This window comes from Sus scrofa, chromosome 15, assembly GCF_054392235.1.
Source record: "Sus scrofa isolate SSC_HxYL_T2T_F1_AM1 chromosome 15, Sscrofa_HxYL_maternal_Yorkshire_Landrace_v2.0, whole genome shotgun sequence".
NCBI lineage: Eukaryota > Metazoa > Chordata > Mammalia > Artiodactyla > Suidae > Sus > Sus scrofa.
In genome coordinates, this window is record NC_139397.1 from 73,771,998 (window position 1) to 73,798,764 (window position 26,767).

The following is a 26,767-nucleotide window of genomic DNA, read 5'->3' on the forward strand; positions in this document are numbered from 1 at the left end:
GTCTCAACTCTCAGTGAGGAAACGAGATAACCTAGAGGTATCTAAAGTACGAAAACTGTATGCTTGACTCAACTCCGAGCCTTCATTTAAATTCTCAAAATATTCTCAGGCAGGTGCTCTGATTTCACGGATGAATAAACGGGACTGCAGCACCACCCCGAATAAATTTCCTATTCAAATTTTGGAAACCGGGGTATTTTTGAAAGCATCAAGATTAGCTCACAATGTGAAGAAAACAGGCGAGACCACCCGCTCCTCTTTCCTCCTCGTTCCAGACAGCGCCGATCTCCACTGAGCTGGAACAAAGGAGTTGTTCAGTGAAGCCACGTGGTTTGCAACAAGGTCCCGCCTCTCACCTGCACACATGCGCAGTTTGAACTCTAAAGAGCCCGTCGGCCCAGACGCGCGTGACGTAGTAGCGTATGCCGATGCGTGATGACGCATAGGCGTGCGCTCGGTGGTTCATAGGGGAAGATGGCGGCTGCTCTTTTGGAGGAGTGGGATTGAGACGGGCGGAGGGGGGAGGCCAGGAAGGAGAGACGTTCCCGGCTGTGAAGACCGACATTTCGCTCGCCAGTCATTGGGAGCTCTGCTCAGCCCCGGAGGGTGAGTCTGGCGGCGGCACGGGACCGGTCGCCTGCAGCAGGCGGCGGCACTCTCCGCCATTTTCCATCTCGGCCGTTGCGTGCTTTGGGGGCCTAGAGGGGCGCTTGGGAACAGGTTGGAAGAGCAGAGAGGATCTCTGTCTGGGGCTTTTTGTGGCGGTTTCAGCACTTAGGGGGGAGGGCTTGGAAGCTTGCGGCAGACCGGGAAAGGAGGGCATGGTAGGACTAAAACTCTGACTGGGGACAAGTGACGACTAGAAGACGTAGGTAGTAGTAAGGTTATGGATAAAGCTGTGAAGTTTGGAGGTGGAAGCGCGTTAAACTGAAATTTGGGGCGGGAGTGGAAGGGGTTGGGCCGAGAGTTGAATGAGTGTGGCTTTGAGTGGTTGGTTGAAGGGGTCACGGGAAGTTAGTTAATGAGAAACCTGTAAAACGGCGGAAGGTTTAGTCTCGTAATTATTATGGCTTGAAATCGGCAATTTTCACAGATATAAATCTAAAGCTTGACAGGCATAAAACCCCTGTTCCTCCTTTGGAACAGTTACATTCCTACTTTGTTTGGTTTAGATCATGTTCTCTGAAAATTCTTTAATAACTCCCTGCGCATCTCCAATTTTAAGTTGCCTTTTGGCAACTAGATTTTTAGGTTCTTAGAAAGCGTTCTTTTTTTTAAGGAAAGAAAAAAAAAGTTGGTACTTTGTTGTAAATCCCTGTGGTTGGTAGCTCTTCCGCAGAAAGGAGAAGGAGGCTGGTCGATAGGAATTCCCGTAATTGGATCTGTTTAAATCAAATCAGAAAAGCACAGGTTTTTGATAGAAAAGTCTCTCAAGAATGTTTTAAAGTAATTTCTTAGCAAATGATAGTAGGCTGTTGGAAACTTCGGGAGACATCAGAATTTGAAAAAAAAGATTTATGAGAAATACCTCGGGAGCAATGAGTTGACTTTTAAAGTACACTATGGAGATAGAGTATTACCTGTATCTCCACGCAGTGTTTTTTTTTTTTTTTGTTTGTTTGTTTGTTTTTGCCTGTGAACGTGATGCAGTGGTACATCTGTTTAATTCTGGCAAAACTTTTAGAGACTGTTAGTTTAAAGGAGTCATGTTAATTGTTCTCCTGATGTCTTTTTTCTTTTCCTAATAATAACTGCGTTTGACACCCATCTTTTATTGCACTTTTTAATTGATCTTCTTGCCTACAAGAAGGTTAAATATTTTATCGATTCCAGTTTGCTCTGAGGCTTGGAGTTTCATATTTATCTCTTTTTTTCTTGAAGTTTATGGGAAGAATTTGGTTAGAAAGTTGGCCTTACAATGCTTTAGGAAAAAAAAAATGAAGCCTTATCTATGAAGTTGGCATTGTTTGGTTGGTGGAAAATAGTAAAGGACAGATTTTTGCCATCACAGTTTTGTCTTGAGCTAAGGCTTTAGTTATACTTTTGGTAACCACTTAAGGTGCTTATTCAGAGTCCCTTTGCTAAGTAACAAGCCTCTATACTTTCCCGTTACTTCCCAATACAACATGTTGATTATTGCCGAATTTCCAACGGTTTCATATTTCAGAATAAGAAAGTAAGGTAAAATAAAGCTTTATAACTATAACAGTATATTGACAAAGATAATAGTGAAAGGTTTTCACCAAGAATGTATTTATGTAATCCATTTGAGGCTGCTTAGGGGGAAAAAAAAACAACTTTTAGATAAGGTAGTATTAAATAGAGCCTGCAAATTAGAAGTTTTCATTATCAAAGTATATTTATTTAAATGCCATAAACTTAACAGCTTGTTTAAGCATTCCAGATTTGTTGTTTAAGACTCCAGATTGTCCTAGTTTTCTGCCAAACATTATTCCATGATTTTGTGTTGAAACTTTTGCTTGTTAGAGTTAATTCTTTTTCTTTTGGAATAGTGAACGTTTCTCTGAGACTCGTAAGTATATATAGTATTGGAAAATCTTACAGACATTACTCTCATCCTTTCTGGTTCTTGAACATTTTAATATTTTCTGGTAGACTGACTGACTTTATCATGTGTGTATTGTACCTTATATTCATAAATTTGAATGCTTTTACATTCCCAGAGCTGGATACAATTGGAAAGGGGAAGGGTTCTAGCAGTAGAAGACCTACCTAGGTTTGAATACCAGGCTTACCACTAACTAGCTTTTTCATAGTTGGTCAGTTACAGTCTGAACTTCAGTTTCCTTATTTATAAAAATATTAATTATGATATTTATCTCAAAGGTGAAAGGAAGTGTCTACTACATAATTCAGTAAATTTTGACATTTTTCTTTCTGTGACTTGAATTTAATTGAAGTCATTTTCTTTTTAAAAATTGAAGTATGATTGGAGTTCCCACCCTGGCGCAGTGGAAACGCATCTGACTAGGAACCATGAGGTTTCGGGTTTGATCCCTGGCCTCGATCAGTGGGTTAAGGATCCAGTGTTGTGGTGAGCTGTGGTGTAGGTTGCAGATGTGGCTCGGCTCCTGCGATGTTGTGGCTGTGGTGTAGGCTGGCAGCTGTAGCTCCGATTAGACCCCTAGCCTGGGAACTTCCATATGCTGAGGGTGCGGCCCAGAAAAGACAAATAAATAAATAAAACATTGAGGTATAATTGACATAACATTTTAACTAGTTTCAGCTGTTCAACATAGTGATTTGGTATTAGCGTGTATTGCAAAGTGATCACCCCAGTAAGTGCATCATCATACATCTACAAAGTTTTTTTCCTGTGATGAGAACTTTTTAAGATCCAATCACTTAGAAACTTTTAAATATGCAAGATAGTGTTATTAACTGTAGTCACCATGCTGTTTGTTACATCCCCTTAACTGACTTCTTTTAGAATTGAAAGTTTGTACCTTTTGAGCCCCTGTATCCATTTCACCCATTCCTCTCTTTCTCATTTTCACTTAAAAAATTAACTCAGGAGTTCCTTTCGTGGCTCAGTGGTTAACGAATCCGACTAGAAACTATGAGGTTGCAGGTTCGATCCCTGGCCTTGCTCAGTGGGTTAAGGATCTGGCATTGCTGTGAGCTGTGGTGTAGGTTGCAGATGTGACTCAGATCCTGTGTTGCTGTGGCTCTGGCGTAGGCTGGTGGCTACAGCTCCGATTCAGCCCCTAGCCTGGGAACTTCCATATGCCGCGGGAGCGGCCCAAAGAAATAGCAAAAAGACAAAAAAAAAAAAAAAAAAAAAAAGCTGTTTTTGTTGAAAACTTACTGATAATCTCATTACTCTGGTAAACTATTCCTTTCCCTGTGTTATTAAAGAATTTTGTGTAAATTTCTACTTAATGTGTTTTGGTTGGAGTAGTATCTTCACTACTTTGTCAGCTCTTTGAGGACATATGGTACAGTACCTTTTTTTTTTTTTTTTTTGTATTCATAAAACCTAGGCGTTATAAAAGTTGGGGACTGAATGAATTTTCTATGAAAATGCTCCTCATGACTACTGGGATCCGTATTTCACACAGACCTTTTTTTTTTAATTAAAAATTTTAAAATTAATTTATTTTTTTTATTATACACGGTTTATTTCTGCTCCTTGGGCCTTACTTGTGGCCTCTTTGCCTGTATCCCTCCTTTTAGATTATGTATATCCTGTCCACTCCTCAAATCCAGCTAAAATCTCATCCCATTAATGAGGTCATCCCATTAATGAGGTCCTCGGTGACTTTTTATTTATTTACAATTGTCTTTCCAGTTAGCCTCAGGTCTATATGACTGTCTTGTGTTACTTTGTGTCCTGTAGTATCTGCTACTGTGCGCTGATGGTTTTGGGCAGATCCTTGGGTGGGTTGACAAATGCACAGCTGTGCTATAAGACCAGGTTTGTTATAGGCACCTGCTCTTTTATTATTCTCCTTAGTAAGATACTTTTCAGGATCAGTTTCCCTTTTTCTGTATGTGATAGTCTGGTAACTTTTTCTATCTTTATATGTTAGGAAAAAGTGAAAAAACATCCAGAAAAGTTGAAAGAATAACACAGTGAACACCTGTTACCTTTCATTTAGATTTATCCATTATTAACATTTAACCGTTTTGCTTTTAGTCCTCAGTGTACTTCTCACGTCAACAACCAAATGAAATTAAATGCAGATATGCTCTTTGTCCCCTAAATACCTCAGGATGGATGTCTTTAAAATAATGCCATTTTCTCTACACTTTATGTATTTTTATTGCAAACTAGGCTCCAGCTAAGACCATATAAAAACACAGTGCCATTACGATGCATAAGACAGTATTAAATCTCTGGCATGGTCATGCCTGTAGCATGTGGAAGCTCATGGGACAGGGATCAAGCTGCAGTCAAAGTGGTGACCCAAGCCATCACAGTGACAATGTCAGATCCTTAACCCACTGTGCCACAAGAGAACTTGTGGCATGGACTTTTTAAAGAATGTTCTGAATGGGGATTTTCTCATTGAATGCTTAACATGTCATTTAACTTGTTTCTCTATTTTAAAAAATTTCCTATCAATTGGAAGTTATATCTAGAGAGGCTTGATTAAATTTGGGTCATATATTTTTGGCAAAAATACTTCGTAGGTGGTGATGTGTAATTTATATTGTGTTACATAAGGAAGGACAAAATTCCTGGTTTACTGTTTCTAGTCGTGATCCATCAGTAAGGGTGTGGGGATTACCAGCCAGATGTTAGTTTGCCCCATTCTTCTTCTTCTTTTTTTGTCTTTTTGCCATTTCTTAGCCGCTCCCTCGGCATATGGAGGTTCCCAAGCTAGGGGTCCAATCGGAGCTGTAGCCACCGGCCTACGCCAGAGCCACAGCAATGCGGGATCCGAGCTGCGTCTGCAACCTACACCACAGCTCATGGCAACGCCGGATCATTAACCCACTGAGCAAGGGTAGGGATCGAACCTGCAACCTCATGGTTCCTAGTTGGATTCGTTAACCACTGCGCCACCACGGGAACTCCTGTTTACATTTATTAACTGCTTTCTATAAAAAAGGGGAGTTCCTGTTGGGACTCAGTGGAAACGAATCTGACTAGCATTCCGGAGGACCCAGGTTTGATCCCTGGCCTCACTCAGTGGGTTAAGGATCTGGCGTTCGCATGAGCTATGGTGTAGGTCGCAGACACGGCTCAGATCCCGAGTTGCTGGGGTATAGGCTGGCAGCTACAGCTCCAATTTGACCCCTAGCCTGGGAACCTCCATATGCTGCGGGTGTAGCCCTAAAAAGGCAAAAAAAAAAAAAAAAAAAAAAAAGCTCCCCCCTCCATAGTTTCAACTTTGAAATTTTGAAATAAATATGTACTTACAGAAGAGTTGGAATAGTAGTACAAAGAACTCTCATATACTTTTTTTTTTGCTTTTTATGGCTACACCCACAGCATATGGAGGTTCCCCCAGGCTAGGGGTCAAATCGGAGTTATAACTGCTGGCCTCCGCCACAGTAATGGAGGATCTGAGCGCATCTGCGACCTACACCACAGCTCACAGCAATGCCAGATCCTTAACCCACTGAACGAGGCCAGGGATGAAACCCTCATCCTCATGGTTCCTAGTCGGATTCGTTTCCATTGTGCTACAATGGGAACTCCCTCATATACTTGTTTAATCCCTGTTCACTCTGGTTAACTTTTTGTTACATTTGTTCTAGCCTTCCTTTTCTTCATCCCTTCCTTTTTCCCTATCCCATGTATTTCTTCTGAATCATCTGGTGTCATTCACAGGATACCATGCATCTTTCCCCTAAGAACACCATTTTCTTAAATACTCAAAATATTAGCAAATTCTGCACAATTAACATTGCTAAGGAGTTCCTGTCATGGCACAGTGGGAATGAATCCGACTAGGAGCCATGAGGTTTCGGGTTCAAAACCATGAGGTTTTGGCATTGCCGTGGCTGTGGTATAGGCTGGCAGCTACAGCTCTGATTTGACCCCTAGCCTGGGAATCTCCATATGCCATGGGTGCGGCCCTAAAAAGCAAAAACAAACAAACAAAAAACAAAAATAAAATTGCTAAAATATCTCATTCACATTTCATATTCAGATTTCTCCAGTTGTCTCAATAACATCCCTTATGGAGTTTTTCCCCCCAGTAATTTAGGATCCAATCTATAATTGAACACCATATTTGTCATGTCTCTTTAGTCTTTAATGAGGACCAGCTCTATGCCCATTTTTTCTCTAATGACTTTTTTTTAATATAAGAATATAGGCTGTTGGGGAGTTCCCTTCATGGCTCATTGATTAATGAACCCAACTAGGATCCATGAGAATGCAGGGTCGATCCCTGGCCTCAATCAATGGGTTAAGGATCTGGCATTGCCATGAGCTGTGGTGTAGGTCACAGATGTGGCTTGGATCCTGCATGGCTGTGGTTGTGGCTGTGGCATAGGCCAGCAGCTATAGCTCCAATTCGACCCCTAGCCTAGGACATCCATATGCTGTGAGTACAGCACTAAAAAAGCAACAACAACAACAAAAAGAGTATAGGCTGTTAGTTTTGTTTTCTCTTAGTTTTGGGAGTATTACTAATACTTTTTTTTGGTATATTAAGTACGGGGATTTTTAATTACTTTTTTTTTTGTGTTTTTTAATGGCTGCACCCTAGGAGCATATGGAAGTTCCCAGGCCAGGGATCGAATCCAGGCTGCAGCCAAGACCTGAGCTGCAGCTGAGACCTGTGCCACAGCTGTTGCACTGCCATATCTTTTAACCCACTGCATGAGGTTGAGGATCGAGCGCATGCCTCTGCAGTGATCTAAGCCACTGTAGTTGGATTCTTAACCTTCTGTGCCACAGTGGAAAGTCCTGTTGTTTTTGTTTTTGATGCTTAAGTTGTCCCAAATTTGGTCAATTTGAGCCCCTCTTTGAGTTGGCGTCCTTTTTGACTGAACCTGATTAATCTTTGAAAGCTTTCTTGGTTTTTAGAGTTCCCATTGTGGCACAGTGGAAACGAGTCCCAGGAGGGGAACTCCTAAAGGGATTTTTCACATGTTTGTCTTCTTTCTCCCCCTTCTTTTTTTTTTTTTTTTTTTTCTTTTGTAAAGTTTTATTGAAGTTTAGTTGATTTACACTGTGATAATTTCTTCTGTACAACAAAATGATTCAATTATACACTTACACACGTCCATTCTTTGTCAGATTATTTTCCCACATAGACCATCACAGAATATTGGGTAGAGTAAGTCCTACTTTCTTTTGATAGAAATTGGTATTTATAAATTAGGATTTGGGTGCTAGGTCATATATGCAGTGTTATAGGGTATCTTTTCCTCTGGGCTCCTTTCAGTGGACAGAGCTAGGTAACATGTTTTCAAAAATCATTTGTTTATATTGGTATTTAATATAATTTACCTACTTGTTTTTGGCCATGCCTGCACTTTGCGGAAGTTCCCAGGCCAGGGATTTTTTTTTCAGCTGTGCCTGTGGCATGTGGAACTTCCTGGGCCAGGGATCAACCCTCCATCACAGCAGTGACCCAGGCTGCTGCAGTAACAATGCCAGATCCTTAACTCACTGTGCCAAAAGTCAACACCTATATTGGTATTTTATTTTATTTATTTTTTGCTTTTTAGGGCCGGACTCGGCATATGGACATTATTGGGCTAGGGGTTGAATTGGAGCTACAGCTGCCAACCTATACCATAGCCACAGAAACGTCAGATCTGAGCTGCATCTGCAACCTACACCACAGGTCATGGCAATGCCAGATCCATAACCCACTGAGCAAGGCCAGGGATTGAACCCACAACCTCATGGCTCCTAGTCGGATTCATTTCCGTTGCGCCACGACAGGAACTCCAAGTTTGAGTTTTTGTTCGTTTTTAGGGTGTGCTTTTTTCTTCATCTCATTTTTAATATGTTAAATATTTACATGGCTTAAAATTTAATACACTATTGAAAGAGTGCTTAAATTTTGCTTCTGTCTCTAAGCTCTGCGCTCCCATCCTCACTCATCCAGTGTGGTGTGTGTGTAGGGTTGTATTCTTATTTTCTTATGTAAGTTGCATAGTATAAAAAAACTTGCGAACAACTTTATTTTTTTAATTGTAAAAAAATTATTTTAACCTTTTTTTTTTTTTTATCTTTTTGCTATTTCTTGGGCTGCTCCCTTGGCATATGGAGGTTCCCAAGCTAGGGGTCCAATCGGAGCTGCAGCCACCGGCCTATGCCAGAGCCACAGCAACGCGGGATCCGAGCCGCGTCTGCAACCTACACCACAGCTCACAGCAACGCCGGATCGTTAACCCACTGAGCAAGGGCAGGGACCGAACCCACAACCTCATGGTTCCTAGTTGGATTCGTTAACCACTGCGCCACAATGGGAACTCCTATTTTAACCATTTTTAAGTCTACAGTTCAATAGTTTTAAGTACAATATTCACATTGGCTATGGATATGAGAACTTTTTTTCATCTTGAAGAAGTAAAACTCTATATCCATTGAACAGTTTCTCCCTTTCCTCTCAGCCTCTGGCAATCATCCTTCTACTTTTATGTTTCTATGAGTTTGACTACTTTAGATACATCCTATGATTAAAATAGCCCAGTACTTGTCTTTTTTGTGACTGGCTTATTTCACTTAGCATAATGTCCTCAAGGTTCATCCATGTTGTAGCATGTGACAGAATTTCCTTCTTTTTTTTTTAGGGCTGCACTCACAGCATATGGCATATGGAGGATCTCAGGCTAGGGGTCAATTCGGAGCTACAGGTGCCGACCTATACCACAGCCACAGCAACTCAGGATCAGAGCCACGTCTGCCACTTATACCACAGCTCATGGCAATGCTGGATCCCCAGCTGACTGAGCGAGGCCAGGGATTGAACCCGAAACCTCATGGTTACTAGTCAGATTTGTTTTTGCTGCTCCACAATGGGAAATCCCAGAATTTCCTTCCTTTTATAGCTGAATAATATTTCATTATATGTGTGTGTGTATATATAAAACACATTTTGTTTATCCATTCATCTGTGGATGGATATTTGTATTGCTTCCACCTCTTGACTTTTGTGAATAGTGCTGTTATGAACATGAATGTGCAAATCTCTCTTCAGGACGCTGCTTTCAATTCTTTTTTTTTTTTTTTTTTTGGTCGTTTTAGGGCTGCACCTGCAGCATATGGGGGTTCCCAGGCGAGGGGTTGAATTGGAGCCTCAACTGCCAGCCTATGCTACAGCCACAGCAGCATCAGGTCCAGGCCACGTCTTCGACTTGCACCACAGCTCACGGCAACGCCGGATCCTTAACCCACTGAGCAAGGCCAGGGATCAAACCCGCAACCTCATGGTTCCTAGTCGGATTCGTTAACCACTGTGCCATGACGGGAACTCCACCCCCTCAATTCTTAAAAAAATTACCATGACCATGGCATGTGGAAGTTCCCAGGCCAGGGATTGAATCTGAGCAATCACTGGATCCTTTACTTGCTGAGCCACCAGGGAACTCCTCAGTTCTTTCTGATATGTACTCAGAAGTGGGATTGTTGGATCAAAATGGTAGTTCTGTTTTTTGAGAACTTTCCACCCTGTTTTCCATGGTGGTTTGCACCACTTTACAGTCCTATTTTTTTTTTTCGGCCATGCCCATAACATGCTTGGGTCAGGGATTGAACCTGAGCCACAGCAGTGACAGCAGTGGATCCTTACTGTATCCTTAACCTGCTGAGCCACCAGGGAACTCCCTACAGTCCTACTAACAGTACAAAAGGGTTCCAACTTCTCCATATCCTCACCAACACTTATTTCCTTTTTTTTCCATCTTTTAGTATGTACACCATTCTGCAAGTTGCCCTTTCACAGTGTTGATTGTGTCCTTTGCTGCACACATTTTTAAGATTGATGTAGCTCGCATATATGTGTGGACCCTTTGTTTTTTCCTAACATTGTATTCAAGAAATCATTCTGTATCAATTCAGAGATTCCCTCCCTGCACCCTCCCCCAACCATGTGATTTATAATAAAAATTTGTGTTGGTTTTTGTCTGGTTCCTGACATAGAAGTCCTAAAACCCGTGGATTTCCTAAGTGATTAGCAGGAAAAGGTTTCTTGGTGTCTTTTTTTTTTTTTAATTGGCCATACCTTCCCATGTGGAGGTTCCCAGGTTAGGTGTTGTATTGGGTCTGCAGCTGCCAGCCTACACCACAGATCCAAGCCACGTCTGACCTACACCATGGCTTATGGCTACGCTGGATCCTTTAACCCACTGAACAGGTCCATGGATGGAACCCACATCCTCATGGATACTAGTTGGGTTCTTAACCCGCAGAGCCATGATGGGAACTCCAAAGGTGTCTTTGTATTCACAGCACAACCCTTTAAATTACACCTGAGTTTATGTTAATGAGATGACTTTTGGAAAGCTCCTGGGGATGGAGACTGGTTGCTGGGGAAACCAAACCAAGATTTGAGGGTTGAATTTTTCAGTCCCACCCTCTTGGTCTTTAGGAGAGGATTGAGGCTGGAGGTTGAATCAGTTGCCAATGATTTAGTAAGTCATGCCCAGGCATGAAGCCTCCATAAAAACCTGAAAGGACAAGGTTCAGAGAGCTTCTGGGTTGGTGATGCATAGAGATTTGAGGAGAATGTTGGGCTCTGAGAACAAAGACACTCTGAGCCCCTTCCTCTATGCTTTGCGTTGTACATCTTTTATACCTGGACATTCCTGACATACTGTTTTATAATAAATCAGTAATTTAGGAAGTAAAATGTTTGGGTTGTTTTAACCTTTTGGTTACTGTGAATAATGCTGCTGTGAACATTTGTGTACAGGTTTTTTTTTTTTGTGGACATGGTTTTTTAGTTTTTTTGGAGATATACCAGGAGTGGAATTGCTAGGTGTTAGGTAATTCTGTGTTTACGATGTAGGGAAGTTCTGAATTGTTTTCCTAAGAGCTTGCACTATTTTACACTCCCACTAGCTATGTGTGAGGGTTCTAGTTTTTCCACGTATGAACTAATTCTTGTTATTGTCCTCTTTTTGATTGTAGTCACCTTAGTGAATGTGAAGTGTTGTCTCATTGTGGTTTTGATATGCAGTTTCCTAATGATGCTAAGCATCTTTTCCTGTGTTTATTGTCTGTTTGTATACCTTTAGAGAAAGAGCTCTTCGGACACTTATACACTTAATAAATTGGGTTGTCGGAGTTCCCTGGTGGATCAGCAGGTTAAGGATCTGGCTTTGTTACTGCTGTGTCCTGGGTTTGGTCCCTGGCTCAGGAACTTCTGCATGATGCACGTGCAACCAAAAAAAAAAAAAAAAAAAAAAAAATGCATTGTCTTTCCTGCAAACTCCCACCCCCCTTCCATGGCATATGGAAGTTCCTGGGCCAGGTCTCAAATCCAAGCCGGGGCTGCCACCTACACTACATCTGTAGCAATGCTGGATCTTGGTGGGCGATTGAACCGGTACCTCCACAGAGACAAGCTGGTTCATTAACCCACTGCACCACAGTGGGAACTCCCTGAGTTGTCTTTTTATTGTTGAGTTATAAGGGTTCTTTATATATTCTAAATGCTAGTTCCTTATCAGGTAGTGATTTGCTGAAATTTGCTCTCATTCTAGGTTTTTTCACTTTCTTTGAGTGTTTTGTGTGTGTGTGTGTGTGTGTGTCTTTAGGGCGGCACCCTCAGCATATGGAACTTTCCAGACTAGGAGTCGAATTAGAGCTGTAGCTGCTGGCCTGTGCCACAGCCAGTGCAACCTTATCTGTGACCTGTACCACAGCTCAGGGCAATGCTGGATCCTTTTTTTCTAGGGCCGCTTCCCATGGCATATGGAGGTTCCCAGGCTAGGGGTCTAATCAGAGCTGTAGGTGCCAGACTGCGCCAGAGCCACAGCAACATGGGATCCGAGCCACATCTGTGACCCATACCACAGCTCACGGCAATGCCGGATCCCCAACCCACTGAGCAAGGGCAGGGACCGAACCTGCCACCTCATGGTTCCCAGTCGGCTTCCTTAACCGCTTAGTCACGATGGAAACTCCCCCTGTATGATTTTGAAATTTTAGAATTATTTTACTTCTAGAGATCAGATCTAGATCCTTAAGGAAACAGGATTGAGGAGATTAAATTTATTTATTGTCACAGAGTTAGTGGAAGAATCCAGGACACCTGAATATCAGTTAGTGTTTGTTCTTTTCTCTATCTTTACAGAAAAAAAAAAAAAGAAAACAAACAGTCCCCCAGGGAATTTCCCTCATGTCTCTGAAGTAACAAGCCTGACTAGGATCCATGAGGACTTGAGTTCCATCCCATGCCTCACTCAGTGGATTAAAGAATCTGGCATTGCCGTGAGCTATGGTGTAGGTTGCAGATGTGGCTCGGATCTGGTGTTAACCGTGGTTGTGGTGTAGGCTGGTGGCTACAGCTCTCATTCAACTCCTAGCCTGGGAACTTCCTTTTTTTTGCCTTTTAGGGCCTTCTCTCTGGCATATTGAAGAGGTTCATTCAATACACCTGGTTGGGTTCATTAACCACTGAGCCACGAAGGGAACTCCCTAGCTTGGGAACTTCCATATGTCATGGCTATGACCCTTAAAAAAAACCCCAAAAAACAACCCTGAACATTTTCATAGTGTAGCTTGTTCATTATCTCTGGGAGAGAGCTAAAATTATAACAATTAAGTGGCCAGAAAAGTCTAAAACAGGAAACTTCTTTCATCAGGAACTGAATGGTCCTGAAATTGTTATATCTAGCTTTTTTTCAAAATTGATTACCAACTAGCAGGAGTTTCCATCGTGGCTCAGTGGTAATGAACCTAACTAGTATCCATGTGGATGTGGGTTCAATCCCTGGCCTTGTTCAGTGGGTTAAAGGATCCGGTGTTGCCATGGGCTGTGGTGTAGGTCACAGACCTGGCTCGGATCCCACAGCATTGCTGTGGCTGTGGTGAGCCTGCAGCTGCAGCTCGCATTTGACCTCTAGCCTGGAAGCTTCCATATGCCAATGGGTGCAGCCTTAAAAAGCAAAAAGAAAAAAGAAAAAATTGATTACCAACTAGGACTTTGGTGTATTTCTGTTTTAGTACCCTAATTATTTTCAGCCTTTAAATCTGCCAGATAGGAGTTCCCAGCATGGCTCAGTGGAAAGGAATCTGACTAGCATCCATTGGGACGCAGGTTCGATCCCTGGCCTCACTCAGTGGCTTAGGGATCTGGCGTTGCTATGAGCTGTGGTATAGGTTGCAGACATGACTCAGATTCCGAGTTGCTGTGGCTGAGGTGTAGGCCAGCAGCTACAGCTCTGATTCGACCCCTAGCCTAGGAACCTCCATATGTCCCAGGTGTGGCCCTAAAAAAGACCAAAAAAAAGAAAAAAAACCTGCCAGATAATCATGGTAGACTGTTTCTCGGTAGATTTTACCCACACAAACCACATCCCGAGTGTGGAGATAGATGCCTTCCTCATATGGTTCAGGTACTCAAACTAGTTGATATTATTAAGGAGTTTTTTTCACCCATATTTTTTACTCACACTGCTCATCTCTGACTAAGTTTTATACAACAGTTTTGTGCTCAGAGTAGTTATTTCTAGTTCAGTGCCTGTGTTCATAACACCAATTAGTAGCATTACTTTTGTAAGTTTTCATTCATTCATTCATTCATTCATTGATTTATATACTTTGTCCTTGTGTTACAAAAAAAAAAAAAAAGTAAAAGGTACAAGAGTGTGTACAGTGATGTGATCTCCTCCATGTGGTTATCCTCCAGTCCTCTTTCATCTGTCCAAAATGGACAGTTACCAGTTTGGTGTGAATTCTTCAAGAGATATTTTGGGTTTTATATAGCAACTGTATTTACTACAGATGTGTATGTGTTCCATTTTTGTTGATTTTCAGATCATGTGTATGTCCCATATTTGTTGCTTTTCACATCATGGTAGTAGTCTATACACTGTTTTGTACTTTTTTTCACTAAACAGTTTATTTTGGAGGTCTTAAATAGATCTACCTCCTTTATAATAGTTGCATAATGTACATTGTACGGGCAGCTCATGATTAACTTAATAGACATGGGTGGTTTCCAGTCTTTTGTTATTAAAAGCAGTGCTCCATTGAATAACCTTATACGTTTGTTCCTGTGCTTGTGTGAGCACATATGTAGGGACAAATTCATGGAATTGGAATTGCTTGGTCAAGGTATTTGCAGTATCTCTGTGTATGGATGTTTTTCTCACACCAAACCACTGCTTGTGTTATAGTTTTTGCTTTCTTGAGTAATGTTGCTTTCTCAGGAAGTGATGAGTCATTCTTAGGCATGCGAAAAAAAGTGGGAGGTTAAAGTCACTAATTTGTCCCTTTTTGATAATTTTCATATGATAAGTGTTCTGGGATGATTCATAATTACCTACAATAGTGGTTTCTATACTTCTTGGACCCATAGGAATTTGGTAAAAGTTGTAGACTTCTTCCCAGAGAATATGTAAATCTTCATATTAAAATTCTAAATGTAACTGTGAGGTGTGGAGGGTCATCGAAATCCTTTCGCCTATTTATGTATCCATATACCACACTTAAGGAGTCCTGCTTTACTTGATACATATTAACTCTTCTGCTAGGTTGGCATAATGGGCATTTCAGAATCTAGCTTCAGTATATGAACTTAGGTTTCCAGCCTCCCTGTCTGCTGCTCCCTTTCCCTCTAAGTCCTTGAACCATTTAAAAAAACTGGAGTATATCTAAAATTAAAACAGTGTGTCTCAAATCAGAAAACAAAAAGCTCAGTATTTGTCTACTTTGTTTCCTCTTTCCTCTGCCTGGAATTGCCCCTCTTTCCCTTCTTCACTTGGTGAATCCTTTCTTTTATCATTCTATAAGTTAGTTTACTTGAAACTTTTCAGTTTTACATCTGTGCTCCCCTACTCGTTCTTGTTTCTTCCCATAGCATTCCCTGTCATAGCAAAATATTAATGTACATGGACAGGAAGATTTAGTGTTGTCAAGATGTCAGTTCTTCCCAGCTTGATCTGTAGATTCAACGTGATCCCAGTCAAAATCCCAGCAAGTTGTTTTGTGGATATTGATAAACAAAGCTCTTATTTTTCGAATAAGTATCATCATCGTCTAGTAAATGAATGGTTACTGGAGTACAGAATGTTTATACAGTTCTAAGGTATTACCCTATGGTATTAAACATTTTATTTTTTTATTTTTTTTTATATTTATACAGTTCTAAGGTACTACCCTATGGTATTAAACATTTTATTTTATTTATTTATTTATTTATTTATCTTTTTAGGGCCGAATCTGCAGCATACAGAGGTTCCCAGGCTAGGGGTCTGATTGGAGCTGTAGCTGCCAGCCTACACCACAGCAATGCCAGATCAGAGCCACATCTGCGCCCTCTACACCACAGCTCACGGCAATGCCGGATCCTTAACCCACTGAGTGAGGCTAGGGATTGAACCCGAAACCTCATGGTTCCTAGTCTGATTTCGTTTCTGCTGTGCCACGACGGGAACTCAGTGAACATTTTAGATGCACAGAAAAGTTGAAGAAAAAGGTTAATACCGTATACTTGCCTCCTAAATTCAACATTTCTTACAGTTCTGTTGTATTTTCTTGCTAGTGCTGAGACAATAGACATTTATCGTCTTATATAGAGGTTAGGTGCCTGAGATCAAGGTGTGAGCAAGGCCATGTTCCCTCTGAAGGTGCTAGGATCTGTTCCAGACCTCTAGTTTCTGGTAGTTCTTTGGCTTGTGCCAGCATAACTCCAAATGTCCCCTTTTTATAAAGACACCAGTTATATTGTATTGCTGGCCCACCTTACTCCAGTGTAATTTCATCTTAACTAGTGACATCTGCAATGTTCCTATTTCCTAATAAGTTATGGGGGGAGGTTTTAGGACTTCACCATATGAATTTTTGAGGGGGTGTAATTCAACCAGTAACAGTTTGTTTCCTTATACATACTTACATACATCCTTTTTAACCATTTGAGAGTAGAGATACAATGACAAGACACTTCAGCATGCAGTGTCTCATCTAAGAAAATTAGCCATAATTGCCTAATATTATGTAGTATCTGGTCCACATTTAAACCGTTTTTAATAGCTGATTTACCCCCCCACCCCCAAACCAGAATCTAATTAAGGTTCATATGTTCCATTTAGTTGTTTCCTTGGTCTTGTTTAATGGGAGCAGTTTTCTTGCTTTTTTATTTTTCATACATGTATATTTTTTTAAACACTTACAGAACTATCTCAGTTGCAGATTATGTCTCTATGCTCTACAAACCCAGTTAGGATGAGTTGAAATCATCATTTATTTTCTCTCTCCAGGTGTTTTAATACAGAAGGCATATCTCTTAATAGACAGTTAAGAGGTCTGTTATATCACCTGTCTTTGTTATACTTTTCTGTATGTTTAGGGGTTGTCCTTTCACCTCAAAATGTTTATTTTATATGCTACGGTATTTTAAATTAGACTTGGAAACAAACCCTTTTAATTTGGTTAAAATTCTCTTAGCTCATTACCTGTGATACTGAAACACAAAAATTGTTCTGTGAGCAAATATTATATTTGCTAGACCTCTCCACTGTATAGTTAACATTTTTTCTTTCATAATTAATGATTATCTTGGAGGAGATACTTTTTTGGGGGGCTTTTCTAGGGCCGCACCTGTGGCATATGGAGGTTCCCAGGCTAGGGATCTAATTGGAGCTGTTGCTACCAGCCTATATCACAGCCACTGCAACGTGGAATCCAAGCCGTGTCTGCAACCTACAACATAGCTCATGGCAACGCCGGATCCTTAACCCACTTAGTGAGGCCAGGGATCGAACCTGCAACTTCATGGTCCCTAGTTGGATTCGTTCACCACTGAGCCACAATGGAAACTCCAGGAGATACTTTGAAACTGTGTAAATATACAGTTCTCAAACTTTCATCATCCATTGGTGGAGCTTGTCTGTAGCAAGTATTACTGGATGTTTCAATAATGATTTTTCTGTTAGCATGTATTTTTACGTATATCTCTTACAGTTTTCATGTGTGCCAGGCTGAGTGAAAGACAATAGAATATAGAGATTAAAAACATTCAGTACTTGCTTACAAGGAATTTGTAGTTCAGAAAGAAAGACATAGGTTTTTTTTTTTTTTTTTTTTTTTAACCAGTGTGATAATACACTTTTCCATGATTATTCATAATATACTTTGGAAGTGCAAAGACTGCTGGATAAATTGAGAGTAATAAATAAGCATAAACTTATAGGTAATTGAGAACATTGGTATAGGAATATACCAACAAAGGTTGTGAGAGTATTTGTCAAATCTAGAGGCTTTTGAATAGCTTTTTTTCTTTTTTTTTTTTGATTGCACCTGGCATGAGGAAGTTCCTGGGCCAGGGATCAAACCCAAGCACAGTAGCAATCTGCGCCACAGCAGCGACAATGCCAAATTCCCAACTGCTAGACCACTAGGGAATTCCACAGTTCTTTTAAAGAAATTTTGATTTTTTTCACAATCTGACTTTTCCACTTCCCACCAAAACTGAATCAAGAAGAAATAGATAATCTGAACAGACCGGACTTTCAGTGTGGCTTGCAGCATCACTACTCTCTGTTGCTTCTGTAGTGGCTGTGGCTTGACCCCTGGCTTGGGAACTTACATATGCTGCAGGTGTGGCCACTTGTTTAAAAAAAAATTTGAACAGACCAATCACTAGCAGTGAAATGTAATAATAAAAGCTCTCTGCAAACAAAAGTCCAGGACCAGATGGCTTCACTAGGGAATTCTATCAAACATACAACGAAGAGTTTATACTGATCCTTCCCTAACTTTTTCAAAAAATTTAAAAGGAGGGAACATCCAAAGTCCATTCTATAAGGTCACCATCACCCTGATACCAAAACCAGACAAAGACAATACTGGAAATAAAAATCACAGGCCAATATCTTTGATGAATATAGACACAGAAATTCTTAGCAAAATATTAGCAAACTGAATCCAACAACACATAAAAAAGATCATACAGGAGTTCCCGTCGTGGCGCAGTGGTTAATGAATCCGACTAGGAACCATGAGGTTGCGGGTTCGGTCCCTGCCCTTGCTCAGTGGGTTAACGATCCGGCATTGCCGTGAGCTGTGGTGTAGGTTGCAGACGCGGCTCGGATCCCATGTTGCTGTGGCTCTGGCGTAGGCCGGTGACTACAGCTCCGATTCAACCCCTAGCCTGGGAACCTCCATATGCCGCGGGAGCGGCCCAAGAAATAGCAACAACAACAACCAAAAGACAAAAAAAAAAAAAAAAAAAAAAAAAAAAAAAAAAAAAGATCATACACCACTATCTTAACCCACTGTGCCACATTGGGAACTACCTAAAATATTCCAAACATTCTTAATGATTATATGAAATTTCATGATGTAAATATTTAGAAGTAATTTATTTAGTTATTCCTCTCTGGTTACCTGTTATGTTTGTGAACTGAACTGATACTTTTTTTGCAAGACAATTTTTAGTTGCCTATGTGGACCTCTATTAAATCATAGAATGTTTTTTGAAATGTATAAATATACAAGGATATTTCTGGAAATTATAGCTTGTTGTAACATGGTTAAAAATAGCAAAAGTTGGGAGTTCCCATTGTGGCACAGTGGAAATGAATCTGACTAGTATCCATAAGGATGTGGGTTTGAACCCTGGCCTCACTTAGTGGCTTGGGGATTCTGTGTTGCTGTGAGCTGCGGTGTAGGTTATAGATGAGGCTTGGATCCTGTGTGGCTGTGGTGTGGGCCAGCAGCTGTAGCTCTGATTCGACCCCTAGCCTGGGAACTTCCATGTGCTGCGAGTTTGGCCCTCAAAAGCAAAAAAAAAAAAAAAAAAGTAATAATAAAGTTGGAGTTCCCTTGTTGTGCAGTGGGTTAAAGATTGTTGTCACTGCAGTGGCTTAGGTGGCTGCCATGGCATGGGTTTGATCCCTGGCCTGGGAACTCCCACATGCTGTGGGTGAGGCCAAAAAAAAAAAAAATAGTGAAAGTTTTCTAGACTATCAAATGTAAGATTATAAGTCATAGTCATTCTGTGCTTTATGAATTTTAAGTATTGAGTGCTATTAATGGTTCTTAATCCTGTTACTTCATTTTAGAGATCTAGGAAACAAAGATCCAGAGGTTTCAAAACTTTCTCCATGGTAGGAAAGGAAGTTACCAGAGCCTTAAATACAATCCTAGCTTCCCTAGTTTGTTATTCTTTGCGCCCTTAATGATACAGTACCCCTTTCCCCAAGGCTTATAGAGATTCTGTGGAGGAATTGTGAATATTATTAGAGTGGTACAACTTTGCTGTATGTCTTGAACTTACTTTTAAGATGTAACTAGAAGGAGTTCCCTTTGCAGCATGTGATGCAGCGGAAACTAATCCAACTAGAATCATGAGGATGTCAGAGTTCTTTCGTGGCTCAGTGGTGAACAAATCTGACTAACATCCATGAGGACACAGGTTTGATCCCTGGCCTTGCTCAGTGGGTTAAGGATCTGGTGTTGCTGTGAGCTGTGGTGTAGGTCACAGACATGGCTTGGATCCTGTGTTGCTGTGGCTGTGGTGGTAGGCCAGCAGCTACAGCTCTGATTTGACCCCTAGCCTGGGAACCTTCGTATTCTGCGGGTGAGGCCCTAAAAAGCAAAAAAAAAAAAAAAAAAAAAAAAAGATGTAACTGGAAGGTGTTCTACAGTTGAAGAGGATTTTTTAAAAAAGAGTTTGAGAACATCCTTGCATTCTGTCTCATCTCGTCTGTTATTTTTCTTTGTGAATAGTAAGTGCTGCCAATTCCAGTTGATTCTTGTTATTCTGCAAAGCTCCCACAAATGCTAAACTAATACTGAACTGTTGCATTAAGGGGAAGTTTAGATTCCTATGAGCCTCTGTGGCAATATTTGATTCTGCCAACAAAAACATAACCTTACTTTATGTGTGTTCCTATTTAAAGATACTTTATTTAATGTATATTGCTGATCCATTAACATTAAACTCATGGCCAACAGCATTGGTTGTTTACAGTATCTAAACTATTTAATCCATAAGGCACATCACAGCCTTACATTTAAGAACACTTGATAGCACTTCAGCACAACACTGCTGGGGGTGGGGTGGGACAGGGTGTGCATTTTAAGCTGTAAAATCAACAAAAAGCACAAAAATATGGCGAACATGATATGCATTAGATTGCAAAAAGGATACTTGTTTACAGTATGATAGCTGAAGCCAGAAGGCAGAATATTGCTTAGTTAGTTAGACCTCAGCTGGGAACTTGAACTCTGGGTGATGCAGATTTTTTGCTGCTGTTTGTATGTCTACGAATGACTACTGTAGACTACAAGTGCTCATTTGGGGGCTGCAGATAAATTTACTTGTAGGCAAGTTTGCAAATGCCAAATCTTAAATAAAAAGGATCCACTGTAGTTTGAACACCAGGAAACAATAAGCAGTATTTCCTATTAAGATATTTTTTTTTCAACTCCAGAGATATAAAAAATGTGTCTTTAATTTTATTTTTTATTTTTTGTCTTTTTAGGGCTACACCCAGGGTATATGGAGGTTCCCAGCCTAGGGGTATAATCAGAGCTGTAGCTGCTAGCCCAATAGTAATGTTCGGCTTTTTAAATTCTTTAAACAGCATTTTGATCTATCTATATATATATGTATATTTTTAGGGCCACACCTGCAGCATATGGAAGTTCCTGGGCTAGGGATTGAATCAGAGCTGTAGCTGACGGCGTACTCCACAGCCACAGCAACATAGGATCCAGACCTCATCTGCCACCTATGTCATAGCACACGGCAACATCAGATCCTTAACCCAGGCATCGAACCTACATCCTCACAGATACTATATCAGGTTCTTGACCCACTGGGCCACAACAGGAACTCGTGAGGGAGCTTTTCTGTTCCACCCAATGTACCATAGTTTCCCAGAAGTTCTTCTTTTTTTTTTTGTCTTTTGTCTTTTTTGTTGTTGTTGTTGTTGCTATTTCTTGGGCCGCTCCCGCGGCATATGGAGGTTCCCAGGCTAGGGGTTGATTCGGAGCTGTAGCCACCGGCCTACGCCAGAGCCACAGCAACGCGGGATCTGAGCCGCGTCTGCAACCTACACCACAGCTCACGGCAATGCCGGATCGTTAACCCACTGAGCAAGGGCAGGGACCGAACCCTCAACCTCATGGTTCCTAGTCGGATTCGTTAACCACTGCGCCACGACGGGAACTCCCCAGAAGTTCTATTATTGGATTATTTTCAGTTACTGAGTAAACTGCTTGGGGGATATTTTAGAACTTCTTTGCAGAATTGAACACTACTCTGGACAGATTATATCATAGAGTTCTCTGCAGATTCTTTTCTTTAGAACCTAAATGCAATTACCATACAGTATATATTTTAGTTTTAATTTTTGTGTGTGTGTGTGTGTGTGTGTGTGTGTGTGGCACCTGTGTCATATGGAAGTTCATGGGCCAGGGATCAAATCTGAGCTGCAGCTGTGACCTATGCCACAGCTGTGGCAATGCTGGATCCTTAGGTCACTGCACTGGGCCAGGAATTAATATGTGCCTTAGCAGTGACCTGAGCTGCAGCAGAAACAATGCTGGATCCTTAACTCACTGAGCCACAGCAGGAACTCTTTTTTTTTTTTTTTTTAATTTAAATTTTTAACTGCTTTACCCACAGAAAAAACTGTCCTGAAAAATATGAATATATCCTGAGATCTTTCAGTATCACAATGGAAATCTTTATCTTATTTCAAAATAACCAACTCAACAGGGGACATATTTCAGTCTTTATTGACTCATAGGCATATGAGCTAGTGCCCAGCTTCTACTTCTTTTACATTTTCCTCCATAAGTGGATGGAATTATTCAGTATAAGTCTGATGTAGGACAGTGAACCCTTTGCAGGCATTTACAGTTTAGGTTGAAGTCATTGACTAATGTGAAACAAGAAACACTATCAAGATAGGGAGCCCACACACTCATTTCAAAATTTAATATTTTTCCTCTGTAAATAACATGTACTCAGTAGTTTCAGGTGTGCAAATGATGACTCAATATATGTATATATTATGAAATTATAACCATGATAGGTCTAGTTATAATGTGTCTCCTGGAGTTCCCATTGTGTCTTAGCCGAAATGAACCCAACTAGGATCCTTGAGGATGCAGGTTCGATTCTTGGCCTTGCTCAATTGGTTAAGGATCTGGCGTTGCCGTGAGTTGTGGTGTAGGTCACACACTAGTCTCAGATCTGGCTTGTGGCTGTGGCTGGCAGCTGCAGCTCCGATTGGACCCCTAGCCTAGGAACTATTATATACCACATGTGCAGCCCTAAAAAAAGCAAAATAAAAAAAAAGTGTATCCTTACATTGTCACAAATTATTTTTCTTATGATAAGAATTTTTAATGTCTACTCTCAGAGTTCCCTTGTGGCTCAGCAAGTTAAGGATCTGGCATTGTCACTGTGGTGGCTCTGTTAAACCTGTGGCATGGGTTCAGTCCCTAACCTGGGAACTTCCGCATGCTGCAGGCGTGGCAAAAAAACAAACAAATAAAAAAAACTACTCTCTTAGAAACTTTCTAGTATGCAATATAGTAGTATTAACTATAGTTCCTATGCTATATATTACATCCCCTTGATATTTATTTTATTTTTAGGGCCACACTTGTGCCATATGGAGGTTCCCACGCTAGGGATGGAATTGGAGCTGTAGTCTCCAGCCTATGCCACAGCCACAGCAACTGAGATCTGAGCCACATCCGTGACCTACACCACAGCTCACGGCAACACCAGATCCTTAAACCCCTGAGCAAGGCCAGGGATCGAACCCGAAACCTCATGGTTACCAGTTGGATTTGTTAACTACTGAGCCACAATGGGAACTCTGACATTTATTTTATAACTGGAAGTTTGTACCTTTTTTTTTGGGCCAAGCCTGTGGCATACTGGGCCACCCACTCCTGGGCAGGGCATCTATCCAAAGAAAACCATGACTTGAAAAGATACATGTACTCCAGTGTTCATTGCAGCACTATATACAGTAGCCAGGACATGGAAACAGCCTCAATGCCCATTGACGGAGGAGTGGAGAAAAGATGTGGTACATATACACAGTGGAATATTACTCAGTCATTAAAAGGAAAGAAATAATGGCATTTGCAGCAACATGGATGGACCTAGAAATTAGCATGCTAAGTGAAGTTAGACAATGAGACAGCAACGTCATGTGCTGTCACTTATATGTGGAATCTAAAAAAGGGGCACAGTGAACTTCTTTGCATAACAGATACTGACTCACAGACTTTGAAACTTATGGTTTCCAAAGGAGGTAGTTTGGGAGTGGGTGGATGGGCTGGGGATTTGGGATGGAAATGCTATAAAATTGGGTCATGATGATCGTTATACAACTATAAATGTAATAAAATTCATTGAGTTAAAAAGGAAAAAGAAGTTCCTGGGCCGGGGATTGATCCCTAGTCACAGCAGTGACAGTGCCGGATCCTTAACCATTAGGCCACCAGGGAACTCAAGATTGTATTTTTAATGGTGACAGTACTGTGATACATATATATGTATATACACACACACACATATGAATATATGTATATACATATACCATATTTGCATGTGTATGAGTGTGTGTGTGTGTGTATAATAGAGAGGCCCTTGGATATTTTTATATCTTAGCTATTATAAATAACGCTATAGTGAACATGGGTTGCATATGTCTTTTTGAGTTAGTGTTTTTGTTTTCTTTGGATAAATACCCAAAAGTAGAATTGCTGGATTGCATGGTAGCTCAGTTTTTAATTTATGGTGGAACCTCCACATTGTTTTATGCTTACTCTCTTTTTACTGATACCATCAATATCCAAGAGGCTTTTAAATTATTAGTTGTTTGTAGTTTTAGAATGGGAAGTATTGCTTAAGGACATGTGAAAGAACAGCTGTTTTTTTGAAAGTTGTATTTCCTGTTTTAAGTTAATATTGGTTAAAAGTATTTCATATAGACTCTAGATAATAGATTTGTGCTTTACTTATTTAAAATAATGTAATGATGAAGCTGATTGTCAGTTCTTCAGAAATGTTATACTGGACTGAATTCATTTGGAGGGCCTGATCACCTTTATGCCATGGATGTTGTCTTTCATACTTACAGAACTTCTGGCTAAGAACTGTGTCTTGAGTTTTTGATTGAACACTTAATCCAACATAGAATAAGCAACTGAATTTATATTTTTGTCATTTATAAACTGATTCTGTCCAGTCATTAAAGGAGAACAAGTCAGATCCCTATGGCTTTAGAAAAGTACACATAGTATATCCTGGAATGGAAAAATATTTTCTTAAAAACAAAACTGAGGCATTTCCTGGTGGCTCAGTGGATTAAGGAACTGATGTTGTCGCTGCTGGGGTGAGAGTTGCTGCACAGGTACAGTGTCATTCCCTGGCTCAGGAACGTCCACATGATGTGTGTCCGGCCAAAGAAAAAACAAAAACTGAGTTCTGGCTCTATTTCCCAAGTTTAATGAGAGGGTGAAATTTCAGTGTTTTGTTTTTTGTTTTGTCTCTGTCTTTTCTAGGTCCACAACCGCGGCATGTGGAGGTTTCCAGGCTAGGGGTCTAATAAGAGCTGTAGCCACCAGCCTGTGCCAGAGCCACAGCAACGCCAGATCTGAGCCACTTTTTTGACCTGCACCACAGCTCATGGCAATGCTGGATCCTTAACCCACTGAGTGAGGCCAGGGATTGAACCCTCAACCTCATAGTTCCTAGTCGGATTCGTTAATCACTGAGCCATGACGGGAACTCCCTCAGTGTTTTATTTTTTTTATTTTTTATTTTTTGTCTTTTTTGTTGTTGTTGTTGTTGCTGCTATTTCTTGGGCCGCTCCCGCGGCATATGGAGGTTCCCAGGCTAGGGGTTGAATCGGAGCTGCAGCCACCGACTTACGCCAAAGTGAGGTGGTGTGAGGTGATACATCATTGTAGTTTTGATTTCTGTAATAATTAGCCATGTTGAGCATCTTTTCATATGCCTGTTGGCCATCTGAATGTCTTCTTTGGGTAAATGTCTATTTAGGTCTTCTGCCCATCTTCTAATTGAATAATTTGTTTTAATTATTTAAAGAGTAGTTGGGAGTTCCTATCATGGTGCAGCAGAAACGATTCGGACTGAGAACCATGAGGTTGCGGATCCCTGGTCTCACTTAGTGGGTTAAGGATCTGGCGTTGCCGTGAGCTGTGGTGTAGGTCACAGATGTGGCTCATATCTGGTGTTGATGTGGCTGTGGCATAGGCCAGCAGCTGTAGCTCCGATTCAACTCCTAACCTGGAAATGTCCATATGCTGTAGTAGCGGCCCTAAAAAGCAAAAAAAAAAAAAAGAAGAGGAAGTTGATTTACAGTGTTGTGCCAATTTCTGCTGCACAGCAAAGTGACCCAGTCATACATAAATATACATTCCTTTTTTTTTTTTTCCTAGCCACGTCTGTGGCCTACACCACAGCTCACAGCAATGCTGGATCTTTTTTTGACATTGAGCTTTATGAACTCTTTCTGTGTTTTGGAATTTAATCCCTTTTTAGTCGAATCATTTGTAAATATTTCTTCCCATTCCATAGATTGTTGTTTTGCTTTTTTTTTTTTTTGTCTTTTTGTCTTCTTTTTTGTTATTGTTGTTGTTGCTATTTCTTGGGCTGCTCCCGCAGCATATGGAGGTTCCCAGGCTAGGGGTTGAATCGGAGCTGTAGCCACCGGCCTACGCCAGAGCCACAGCAACGCGGGATCCGAGCCGCGTCTGCAACCTACACCACAGCTCAGGGCAACGCCGGATCGTTAACCCACTGAGCAAGGGGCAGGGACCGAACCCGCAACCTCATGGTTCCTAGTCGGATTCGTTAACCACTGCGCCACGACGGGAACTCCTGTTTTGCTTTTTTGATGGTTTCTTTGATGTGTAAGAGCTTGTAAGTTTGATTAGATCCCATTTGTTTAATTTTGCTTTTATTTCTTTTGCCTTTGGAGACTGATCTATGAAAATATTGCTGTGATTTATGTCAAAGAATGTTTGACATAAATTCTGGAGTTCCACTGTGGCACAGTGGAATAAGAAAGAACCTGACTGCAGTGGCTCAGGTTGCTGGGGAGGTGAGGGTTCGATCCCTGACCAGGTACAGTGGGCTAAAGGATATGATGTTGG

The 26,767-nt window shown here is 41.0% G+C and overlaps 1 protein-coding gene across 9 annotated transcripts in view; it reads left to right on the plus strand.

Moving 5' to 3' along the window:
• Window positions 1-444: 444 nt before the first annotated feature.
• WDR33 (WD repeat domain 33) overlaps window positions 445-26,767 on the plus strand; it is a 119,213-nt gene continuing 92,890 nt past the window's right edge. For all 9 annotated transcript variants that reach the window (XR_014829006.1, XR_014829007.1, XR_014829004.1 and 6 more), the window contains exon 1: window positions 445-606. The gene's annotated coding sequence lies outside the window, so the exon portion shown is untranslated. The remainder of the gene's footprint in view (window positions 607-26,767) is intronic.